Source organism: Drosophila elegans, unplaced genomic scaffold, assembly GCF_018152505.1.
Source record: "Drosophila elegans isolate 14027-0461.03 unplaced genomic scaffold, ASM1815250v1 contig_340, whole genome shotgun sequence".
In the NCBI taxonomy this organism is placed as follows: Eukaryota; Metazoa; Arthropoda; class Insecta; order Diptera; family Drosophilidae; genus Drosophila; species Drosophila elegans.
This window is the reverse complement of record NW_024545720.1, coordinates 19850-32481: the sequence shown is the minus strand read 5'-3', so window position 1 is coordinate 32481 and position 12632 is coordinate 19850. Positions and strand designations below refer to the sequence as shown.

Genomic DNA, 12632 nt, shown 5'->3' with positions numbered 1-12632 from the left:
GGTTAGGCCCATCAAAATATTTTCTAAGTCCGTGATAACAATTCTGTTTTTTGCTAAAATGATTTCTAAAAGGTGGGTTTCTTCATCTCTGCCTTCTTTCTGAATTTGATTCATAGAATTAGTAAGTGCATTTAAACGTTCTTGAAATTTAATATTTAACTCAGATTGTCCTGCTTCAGCGTTAAATAATTGTTCCTGATTAAACTTTTTTTGCTCCCAATCATTAAAGTCGGGAGTTCCTGCAACGACTTTAAGTGCTGTTCCGATTAAGTTAAGTATCCCTGTGGTGGACTTTAAGGGTAGCAACTAATTTGCGAATGTGACCTAAGTCGGTGGTTATTACTTGCGTCCTGTGATCGTTCGTGAATGTCCTTGTCATTGCTTCTGTCTGGTCCGCATAGTCCTCGTACGATGTCAAGTTCGTTGAATGTCGTAGGTATCCGTAACTACCCCAAATTACAATGTCACCATCCACTATGGGGATGTAGTCCGCGTTCTTATAATTGTTAAGTTTTACTGTCGCGTTCGTCATAGCAACTGTTCATGTAAGTAGTAAAAAGTATTTCTTAGGCCAAAAAAAATAAAAATGAAAGGGTAATTTTAGAATTTAATGATAATCATTATCGTAAATTGTTCTTATGGGCCACCCTCCCTTTAATGAGAGCCGTCGTCCCCAGGTCTGCTTCAATGGTTTCTTCTGAGCACAAAGGTGAGAGTTTATTTCCCAAGCGTTTATTTGCCTTTAGGAACACCTTGTCTCCCACCTGATAATTCCTAAGGGTTCTGTCCTTGTTAACATAGTCGATATAAAGAATTTCCCCTGCGCAAGAGGGTATTGGTGTTTGGACAACCGTCTGTCTGGTGTGTCTTGTAAGACGTTTATATTTTGGCGAGATAATGCGTCTGAAACAAGGTTTTCCTTGCCTGGTTTGTAAATTATCTTAGCTCCGTGATCGTCGATAATTCCTTTCCAGCGTTTTAGTTTCGCATTGAGGTTTTTATCCGACACAGCGAATGTTAACGGCTGGTGATCAGTATAAATGCGTAAGTCTTTTACTTACTTTTACTTACAGACTGTGGCAAGTAGCTCGCGTTCGTTTGTTGCAAAGTTTTTTTCGTTATCACGTAACGTGCGAGATATCATGGTAATAGGGCGTCCCCCTTGGGATAATACCGCCCCTAGACCGAGACCTGAAGCGTCCGCTGTTAAATCAAACGGCTTCGTAAAGTCAGGGTATGACAGTAGAACATCTTCTGATGCTAAGATTTCTCTTAACTTATGAAATGCTTCCCTCTGTTGTTTATTCAGTTCGATATCAATTTTCCTCGATTGATACTTGCTTATTTTTCCATTTTCTCCTTTTAGTATTCCTGTAAGGGGTCCTTCTATTGATGCAAAACCTTTAATAAAGCATCTTTAATAACTCGCTAACCCCAAAAAGGAGCGGAGATTGAAGAGGGTTTTTGGTAGAGGAAATTCTTTTATAGCCGTGACTTTTTTAGGTGAGGTTCGCAAGCCCATTTCTGATACTATAAATCACAAATATTCAACGTTTTTTTTTAAAAAAAACTTTGATTTTTCTTGGGACACCCTCATACCTGCCTCTAAGTGTTTCCCGAGAACCCAGTGAATATCATTCACATGGTCATCCTTTGTCTGAGAAAAAATTATTAAAACATCATCATCATGCTCGGAGCATTTTTTAGGCCGAACGGCAATCTACAAAATTCATATTTACCGTTATTTATTGAAATCCCTATCCCATTCCGCCAGTTCTATCTGGTGGAAGCCTGATTTAAGATCAAGTGTTGTAAAAAATTTAGATTTGCCCATATTTGACTATATGGTAGAAATCGCGGGAATAGGAGACCTACCGTCAACTGTTTTTTGGTTTAATTTTCTGAAATCAATAACTAACCGCTTCTTTTTCAACCCGTTTTGGTCGGTGCCCTTTTTGTCCACGACCCAAGTTGGATTGTTGTTTAACCTCTGCCTTCACAAATTCTGTCACGCCCGTGGGGTGTGGGTACGACTTGGAGTACACCGGTTCCCATCTGTTTTAATTGTGGCAGTAGTGTTTATGTTAAAAGGTAGAGCTTCGTCTGGGTCAGCGAAGGCTTTAGCATTTTTTTTAATCATATTGTCGAAAACGGGTTTTATTGCATGTGGGATAATTTCATCATCAATGTTAATGAAATTAACGTTTTCTGATTTTGCGAATTGAAGCTTTTCTATTGCATTGCCAGCTTGCAATATATTTTTTGTGAAATCGAGTTCCGCATTTACCTGTTTAAGTAAATCGAGCCCGATTATCCCGTCGAATTCTTTAAGAGCATTTAAGATAAAGAAATGAGACTTAACATGAAAAATTGAAATTAAGCATTTTTTTGTAATTTGTGTGTGGCCGTGAATTGACTTAACACTAAACGGGGTTTCTACATTCACGACGCCTTTCAACATCGGTAGGCGTGCAATATATTTTTTTGAAGTTCCGGTATCAATTAACAGTTTAACTTCCCGCCCTGCTAGCCTTCGTGTAATGTACGGGAGCAGGGATTTTATTCTAAAAAATGCAAGTATCATCTGTATCTAAATCATCTTCAATCTCCGTAGCATACGCTTGGGCGACGGAATCGTATTCTTCCCCCGCGAGTTTTTCCTCTGGAAGGTCGTTAATTTTCTGATGGCTCCTTGTTGACTGCCCTTTTTGCCAATTTGTGGATTGTTTCAATTGCGAGAGAGTATCAACCTCCATCGGCTCCGGTGGGGGCCTGACCTGACTATTTCCTAAAAAAGAGCTTGGCTTTTGCTTAAAAGAGGGAGTTTTATTATTACTCCAGTTTTGATTTTTTGTGAAGTGAGGGTTTTTTTTTGTTGCCCCAGTATTTTGATTTTGTTCATGATTAGAGGAATAAGACTGGTGTGAGGAATTTTTCCACGAAGGTGGCCGATAATTATTTGTTTTTTCCTCAGCATGTCGGGCGAAACTGGCCACAAATATGCTTCTATCGTTACTTGATTCCGCCTCTTGGGCTAGAGCTAGTGCTGTTGGTAAATCCCGCGGTTGCGCTGGGAAAACAGCTACTTTTAATGATTTTTTAAAGCCGGAAATGAACGCATGAAATGCATCTTCCCTAAATTTCTCATTTAATACTGACGCTGAGGATGCATCATGTGTCATTACTATTTTATTTGTTAGGAGTGTTAATTTTTTCTCCACCTCATCGTAGTATTTAAGAAGTGGTAGATCCCCTTGTCTTGACAAGCTCAATTCTTGCTGAATCACATGCGTTAAGAGTTTTTTCCGCGTATGTGAAATCGAGACGTGCCAAGATAGCGTGAAAGTTTAGCACTGTATTAAACGAAGCTAATACAGCTGCTGTCGGACCTCTAACTTTTTTTTTTAGAATGGCCACTGCCTGATAATGCCGACTGCTGCCATTATATGGCTCAAATACCGGACGCAGACGTGTAAATTAAATGTATGTCAAATGTAAATTGTTTTCTGTTTGTTAAGAATATTAAAATTGTTATTATTTTATAGTTGTCCTGAAGACGGTTGCCGAAGAACATCCGAAATATATTGACAAATAACTAAAATTTTATTTTTTCAACATCCCGACCTCGAGCCCGGTTAACAATTAATACATTTTTGAAAACATTAAAACTATGATTTACTTGCGTATATGTCCAAAAACATTGAAGCTATGATGATTTGAAGCTCAATTATTAGATAGTCATTTTATATATTTTTATTATTTCTATGGGAGCTATATGATATAGTCGTCCGATCTCAATAAAATTTAAACCGTAATTCTAAAATTTTTAACCATTACTATATGTCGAAGAACTTAAAAAAAAATTAAAAAGCAGCAAAGTTATAATTTTTTTATTTATTTTGTTCGATTGATCCTATGGGAGCTATATGCTATATTCGTCCGATCCGGCTCGTTCCGACTTATATACTACCTGCAATAGAAAGACAACTTTTGGGAATGCAGATAGCTTTAAAACTAAGAGACTTGTTTGCATAGAAACGGACGGACAGACGGACAGACTGACAGACGGACATGGCTAGATCGACTCTGCTAGTGATGCTGATCAAGAATATATATACTTTATAGGGTCGGAAATGTCTCCCTCACTGCGTTGCAATCCTCTGACTGAAATTATAATACCCACTGCAGGGGTATAAAAACCCAACTCACTCAAACCCAATAAAATAGTGGAAGAATTAAGAATCCATACAAAGCAATAAAGGAAGCAAAATCGGCAAGCCGAAGTTCATATACCCTTTAATTGAAAACATTAAAATTGTGATTTATTTGCGTATATGAACAAAAACATTGATGTTGTGATGACTTACAGCTCAATTATTTGAGTTCCTATAGCAGCTATATGATACCGTTTACCGATTTTAATAAAATAAAAAGCGTAATTCTGAACTATCAATTAAAAAAAAAAAAATTAAAAACAGCAATGTTATAATTTTTATCATGAATTTTTCCGATTGTTCCTATGGGAGATAAATGCTATAGTCGTCCGATTTTGATGAAATTTAAAACCTAATTCTGAAATACTTAACCATTACTATATGTCGAAGAACTAGGAAAAAAATTAAAAAACAGCAGTTATAATTTTTTGTATTTATTTTTCCGATTGTTTCTATAGAAGCTATATGCTAAAGTCGTCCGATTTTGCTGAAATTTAAACCGTAATTCTGAAATATTTAACCATTACTGTATGTCGAAGAACTAAAAAAAAATAAAAAAAAACATCAAAGTTATAAATTGTATACCCTTGCAGGGGGTATTATAATTTCAGTCAGAAGTTTGCAACGCAGTGAAGGAGGCTACTCCGACCCTATTAAATATATATATTCTTGATCAGCATCACTAGGAGAGTCGATCTAGCCATGTCCGTCTGTCAGTCTGTCCGTCTGTCCGTCCGTTTCTATGCAAACTAGTCTCATAGTTTTAATGCTATCTGCATTCCCAAAAGTTGTTATTCTATTGCAGGTAGTATATAAGTCGGAATGAGCCGGATCGGACAACTATATCATATAGCTCCCATAGGAACAATCGGAAAATAAAAGAAAATAAAATTATAAAATAGCTGTTTTTAATTTTTTTCTTAGTTCTTCGATATATAGTATTGGTTAATTATTTCAGAATTACGCTTTAAATTTCATCAAAATCTGACGACTATAGAATATAGTTCCCATAGGAACAATCGGAAAAAAATGAAAAAAAAAAAACAAGAAAGAAAGCAAGCTTCGGCAAGCCGAAGTTCATATACCCTTGCAGCTATTGCAAGAATTAATTACTATTGAAAACATTAAAATTATGATTTAATTGCGTATATGTTGAAAAACATTGAAGCTATGATGATTTGCAGCTCAAATATTAGAAAATAGTATATAAGTCGGAACGAGCCGGATCGGACGACTATATCATATAACTCCCATAGGAACAATCGGAAAACAAAAGAAAATAAAATTATAAAATAGCTGTTTTTTAATTTTTTTCTTAGTTCTTCGATATATAGTATTGGTTAATTATTTCAGAATTACGCTTTAAATTTCATCAAAATCGGACGACTATAGAATATAGTTCCCATAGGAACAATCGGAAAAAAATGAAAAAAAAAAATAAGAAAGAAAGCAAGCTTCGGCAAGCCGAAGTTCATATACCCTTGCAGCTATTGCAAGAATTAAATACTTTTGAAAACATTAAAATTATGATTTAATTGCGTTTTTGTTGAAAAACATTGAAGCTATGATGATTTGCAGCTCAAATATTAGATAGTTATTTTATATGTTTATATTATTTCTATGGGAGCTATGTGATATAGTCGTCCGATTTTGATGAAATTTAAACCCTAATTCTGAAATAATTACCCAATACTATATGTCGAAGAACTAAGAAAAAAATTTAAAAACAGCTAAGTTATAATTTTTGATAATTTTTTTCCAATTGTTCCTATGGGAGCTATATGATATAATCGTCCGATTTTGATGAAATTTAAACCGTAATTCTGAAATATTTAACTAATCCTATATGTCTAAGAAGTAAGATAAAAATTAAATTTTTTTTATTTATTTTTCCGATTGTTGCTATGGGAGCTATATGATATAGTCGTCCGATCCGGCTCGTTCCGACTTGTATACTACCTGCAATAGAAATAAAGATGGACGGAAAGACGGACAGACGGACGGACAGACGGACATGGCTAGATCGACTCTGCTAGTGATGCTGATCAAGAATATTTTACTTTATAGGGTCGGAAATGTCTCCTTCACTGCGATGCAAACTTCTGACTGAAATTATAATACCCTTTGCAAGGGTATAAAAAGTGTAAAAAAATTGCACGAGCACGTCGGTGTCACCATGAAATACGAGCAAAATACTATTTTGTAATAATTACAACACGAGAAACTCGTGTTGGGTGAGTTTATTGCCAAAAATCGCTTTAAAAAATTATAGCTGACTAAATATAAATAATTTTTCAAATAAAGATTAGAAGACTAAACAAAGTTGGCAGAGCAATAACAAACGTTAAAAGTAATTTAAGGTGAAAAATATCGTAAAAATGTCGACCATTCATATTTTGCTTAACCACGATAAAATTTGTTATATATACACTATTTTAGGTCTACAATATTTAAACGTTTTTTAAACTTACGGCCGAAGACCGCAAATTTGGTGCTCGACGCGAAACGCTTTTTTTGAAACTTCGAAAATGTGGGGTGTAGCTGGACTCCGGATTGCACCCCGCCCTCTATAACTCTGTTCCTGGTGGACTAAACAGAAAAAAACTTTTCGCATAATATAGTGCTAATTTGGTGCTCCTGAAATCCAAAAAGACGATTCGTACTCAACAGGAAATCTTTTTAAAAAAATTTCGAAAATGCGGGGTGTAGCTCGACTACGGGCTTCTGTGGTAGTTAGAAGATAAGAAATGGAGTAGAGCATAATTTTGTGCTAACGGGAACATATATTTTTTTAAATAAAAAAATGTGGGGTGTATTGTAGCGCAAAACCTACCTATCTTCCCCAGAAGCAAAGTTATAGAGTGCTGAGTTTAGCCCGTAGTCGAGCTATCAATATTTAAAAAAAAAAATATGTTCCAGTCGAGCACCAAATTTGAGTTTTTTGCGTTTAAGGACTTAGCACAAAATTATGCGTTACTCCTTTTTCTTCTAACTAACACAGAAGCAAAGTTATAGAGTAGTCGTAGTCGAGCTACACAATGCATTTTTTAATTTAAATAAATGGCTTCCCCTCGATCACCAGACTTGCGTTTTTGGGCCGTATTTAACACCAAACTAGCAGGAAATTTTGGAAAAGAAATTCTCCCGATATGAGCAATGCTCGACTGATCTAAAAATGTTGTACTTAGCGAATTAAGTTTGTTAGTTGTGTTAATAAAATGATGCCCACAAAAATGTTTTTTATTTAAAGACAGTTTTACTGCATTTGTTATTATTATAGGTAAAACTTACCTTTGTGTGACGACTCGGATATTTTGTTTAAAAATACTGTGCTCTGCTTAACTCGAAATGCTAACAATAGCACATTAAAGCCATGGTCTTAATGTACATGGTCCGTAAAATTAAATACGGAAGTGCTTTAAGTACTTAATAAGTATTTATCGATTGTTCCATTCGTGAGTTAAGGCTGCTATGACTTTTCGCGCATGGTTTCTAACAGTTATCCAAATAATTCGACATTAAAAGATTCAGTCAGAAGTAAAAAATATCATTGATGAGGAAAATTTAATAAGCTTTAAATTGGTTTAATTTTCTGAATTTTATTTACAAGAGAATGATGTTTTGTTCGATTACAGAATTTTGCACTAGTAATAAATAAAAAAAAAACTTTAAAAATACTGAAAAGGGCTTTTGAAATAATTGGTTGCTGTCTGAGACGTAGAAAGCTTGCTAGTCTTTTATCAAAGCTTAAGGTTGCTAAACCACCACCTCACTACAAAAAAAAAATATCATACATGCGGGAACCATATGTACGAAAGCTTTTTCATATTTAGGTAACGTAAGGGCGAAACGGCGCTGTCAGTTCTCCCGTGAACCGAACCACTACATTTTAATTATTTAAACATCTTTAGCACAATATAAATTGTAACATTTAATTAAACCTAAAACAAGACAGGAAGCAAACTTCGGCAAGCCAAATGTTTTATACCCTTGCAACTATTCCAAAAATGAACTATTCTTTAAAACATCTAAATTTCGATTTATATGTTTAAAGACATGGAAGCTTTGATGATTTTCAGCTAACATTTTCGAGAATTCCTATGGCAGCTATATGATATCGTTTTCCAACTTGAATATAATGAAAAGCGTAATTCTGAGTTATTATACAATTACTTCGGCATTTTAACAATTTCACCGCCCCTGTTCTATTCGAACGAATTAAAGGGACATTTTTCTATGTTAACGGGAAATTCGAATAAATACAGGCCTCACACGAAGGTGAAACTTAATAACATTTTCGGATTTCTCTTTAACATACGAAAATTTCGCAAGTAGTGTTGAGAACCAGAGTTGCAAACGGCGGAAAGTTTCCATGCGATTTTTTCGGAAGTTAACATAGAATTATCAGAGACAAATTCCATACCGTGAGAATTGTTCGGAAGTGAATACTGGAACAGGTGGCACTATTCAAGCCTTCCTTAATCCTGGGTCCTAAAGCGATAGTAAATAATTGTTTGAGCAAAAAAATGTGATGGCCCTTTGACTTACTTTAAGCGTACCGAAAGAAATCGCGCAGACGTCATTACTATATAAAGCAAATTATATCAGGAACCAGTGATACACCACAACGTATCGTTTTAAGCAGAAAGTGCATTCCATGACAATGAATTTTAACTGGTTAAGTGGAAACATCAGGATAATGAATATTAAAATTTGAAAATTGAATATCTTGGGACCTCTTGGACATAATATAGCAGTTGCGCATTGAGTTGAATTTTTGTTGAAAATACGCTTCGAAGAATTTTTAAAACATTTTGCGAATTTGTGAGCAAGAACAAAAGTCTATTAATCAGTCCAGGAAATATTTTTGTTATGTTAAGCGGCTTGAGCTGATTCACCACTCTTTTAATAAGCATAATTTTTTTTTTGGAAAACTACTAAGCACCCACATGCGAGCGATGCACATCTTTCGCAAAAGTTGGACTTAATTCGAAAATCTTTCTTTAAATATATATAATTTAGTTCAAGTTAAAAACAAGAAAGAAAGCAAACTTCGGCAAGCCGAAGTTCATATACCCTTACAGTTATTGCAAGAATTAAAATTTTTGAAAACTTTTTGAAATGTTGAGAAAATAACAAAATTTTCCGTGTATACCGACAGAACTAGCGCTGGATATAATTAAAAACAAATGGACAATAAAACAAAAACCCAGTAAAATACCGCAAACAAGATTTATGGACATAATAATATTTTGTATTCAAGAAAACAGATATTTCAAATTTGGAAACAATTTTTACACACAATTAAAATAAATGCCTATGGGATCGTTAATTATTAGCTAATTTGGACTCAGTAATAATTAGACGTGGAAACAGATTAAAATTAAAATGGTACAAGAAACAAATTGCGTCCGGTAGAATCATTAATTTTAACTCCAAACGAATGATATTAAATACAGCTAGAAGCTGTATACAGAGAATGCTCAAAATTTCAGACACGGGTTACCACGAAAAGACTCAGGAGATAAAATCAATGTTAACAGACAATGATTTCCCAAAACACATAATAAAAACATTATTATCGGAACACAAAACAAAAAAACAAAACAGCGTTAAAAGCAATAAAAACAAAAAATATATGTCAATGTCAATGTCCCGGCATTATTCGAACGTGTAGCGAAATCGGAATGCTACGACAAAGAAAACATAAGTATCGCACATAAACCGGACTACACATTAAAATCAATATACAACAGAACAAAATCTAAGATAAATGAAATTGACAAAAAAGACGTGATATATAAAATACCGTATAACGGCAACAACAACGAAATATGCAACGTGATATATATAGGAACAACAAAATCGAAATTAAAAAGTAGACTAGCACAGGACAAATCGGACTTCAAAGCTAGACACCATACGAACGCGCAAGAAACAGCACTCATGTCCCACTGTGCCAAGAATAATTACTCTCCGAACTTCGAAGAGACTAGTTTCTTATCTCAAGAACAACACTATGTCAATAGATTCACCATAGAAATGCTACATATCATAAAAACACCTACAGACATGATGAGGATGAACTACAAAACGGACACTGACAATTACGCTCATGTATATAGACATTTACTAGGGAAGAAAAAAATTAGTTAACAACTCTACGTCACCGGACGCAGACGTGTAAATTAAATGTATGTCAAATGTAAATTGTTTTCTGTTTGTTAAGAATATAAAAATCGTTGTTATTATTTTATAGTTGTCCTGAAGACGGTTGCCGAAGAGCATCCGAAATATATTGACAAATAACCAAAATTAAAAAATTGTGTTATTTTCTCAACATCCTGACCTCGAGCCGGTTAACAATTCTTATACTTTGGAAAGGTCGCCAAAACCAACTAGTTTTCAAAAATGTTTAATTCTTGCAATAGCTGCAAGGGTATATGAACTTTGGCCTGCCGAAGTTTGAATTCTTTCTTGTTTTTTGTTCCATTACTTAAGATATTTTTATATTTTATAATATCGTAAATTTCAATTGAAAAATATATTTCTTTTGAGTTTTATGGATAGATTTATGGATTTTTTGGCCTTGCATGGAAACATTTTTGAGCAGATCTAGGCCGCTCGCGAATAATTTTTTTTAAATGTACTATAAAGTTACACCAACATGCTTACAAAGTATGATTTTTTGTGGGATAATTGAAATATTTGATATCATTGTTTCAAGCTTTTAAGGGAAAAATCAGTTGTTTAAGGGACAACTGTTTGAAAGCCTGTGTTGAACTGTTTCAATTGCAGCCTAGTATGCTGCTTAATATACGGTTTAGTCAGATGCTTAATCAGCTTTGGGACTTATCTCTCAAAAATCCTTTTACTCTGTAAACTTATGAGCTTCGATAATCGTGCATAAACTTGGAGTGTTATTTTGCTGGTAATTTCTTTATAAAAATGTTAGTTCGCTGATTTATACTTTTATTTGGAACACAAAATCAGCAACTTGTCTCTCCCATCGTTTTGTTTCTCATCATGAAAAAGTCTGTATGTGAAACTTGTCAGGTTCGACTTTTTGAGCCGGGAATTAAAACATATCGTTTTTTTTTTTATCAACCTAAGATTTGCCTGACTTATATTTAAGATTGGCTTACTACAAAAATCTTTTTGAAACTTATAATCGTTCGGCGTCTTGACATTGCGATCTTGATCCTGGAACTTGGCATTTGGTTAGCTTGCTAGAAGAATTTAGGTACCTCTTTATCAATTCGAGCGTCGATGTTATATGTGTGTCTGAAACTTGGTTTGTTCCTAATTTATGTGATGTTTTAGTTGAATGTGATGGTTATAATTTGCATCGCTCTGGTCGTGATAGTCATGGGGGTGGGGTTTCAATATATGTGAGTAAAAAGTTATGTTCCACGTTTGTATGTTAACACTCAACCAGTAGTGCAATTGAATACTTATTTATAGAAATTAGGTTCCAAATATATGCTGATAAGCTACTTATTGAGTGTATATACCGACCTAACTGCTGCTTAAATATCCTCCCTGACGTGTCATTAAATTATTCAGACGTCATTATAACAGGCGATTTTAATAGCAATATTTTGAGGGAGTTCCACCTCGCAGAGGACATGAAATCGCTGGGGATGAAGTTGGTCACCTTTGTGTCCCCTACGCATTTACGCATTTTACCAAAACCCGCAACTCGTTTTTAGATTTATTTTTCGTGTCTGATACAACTTATTGTACCATTCTTTTCAAAACATGACCTCATATTCTAGACATAAATCTTATAAACTTAAGAAAAAGTTCTGAACCCACGATTTGTACTTTGTCTGTGATATCAGGTTTAGGCTTATGTGTGTAAACCAGTGTGATATCCTTCAGAGTATACTAAGAATTAAGAGTGACGCCACTGGGTCTGACAACATAAACCCTAAATTCATAAAAATTCTGCTGTCAAAAATCCTGCCATACATAACCTATACCTTTAATACTGTACTGACAAAATCTACGTATCCGGATAGTTGGAAAACGGCAAAAATAATTCCGATTCCTAAATCAAATAATCGATACAGTAAACCATAATATCCTTTGTGCAAAACTACGTAATATGTTAATGTTTTCCAAAACTTCTGTCAAACTTGTGTCTTCGTACCTACAAAATCGTCGTCAATCTGTTGTACTGTCTAGCGTTTCGTCTTCATATAAAAATGTTAATCGTGGTGGTCTGTGGTTGGTCCCTTATTGTTTACTTTATATGTTAATGACCTTTCCAATGCGTTATCTGAATGTAATGTACACTTGTATACTGATGATGTCCAAATGTATGTGAGTCGTCCTTTAAACTTGAACGTGTAAATGACACTGGAGATCACTTGAGTACTTTGAAACAGGTGTAAACTTAGGTTTTACATTCAA

General features: G+C 34.5%; 1 protein-coding gene across 1 annotated transcript in view; it reads right to left on the bottom strand.

Annotated features, from left to right (window-relative positions):
• Positions 1–7859, bottom strand: part of LOC108134647 — a 118566-nt gene extending 110707 nt beyond the window's left edge. Inside the window, exon 1 of the mRNA XM_041708594.1 lies at positions 7506–7859. The gene's annotated coding sequence lies outside the window, so the exon portion shown is untranslated. The remainder of the gene's footprint in view (positions 1–7505) is intronic.
• Positions 7860–12632: the final 4773 nt, after the last annotated feature.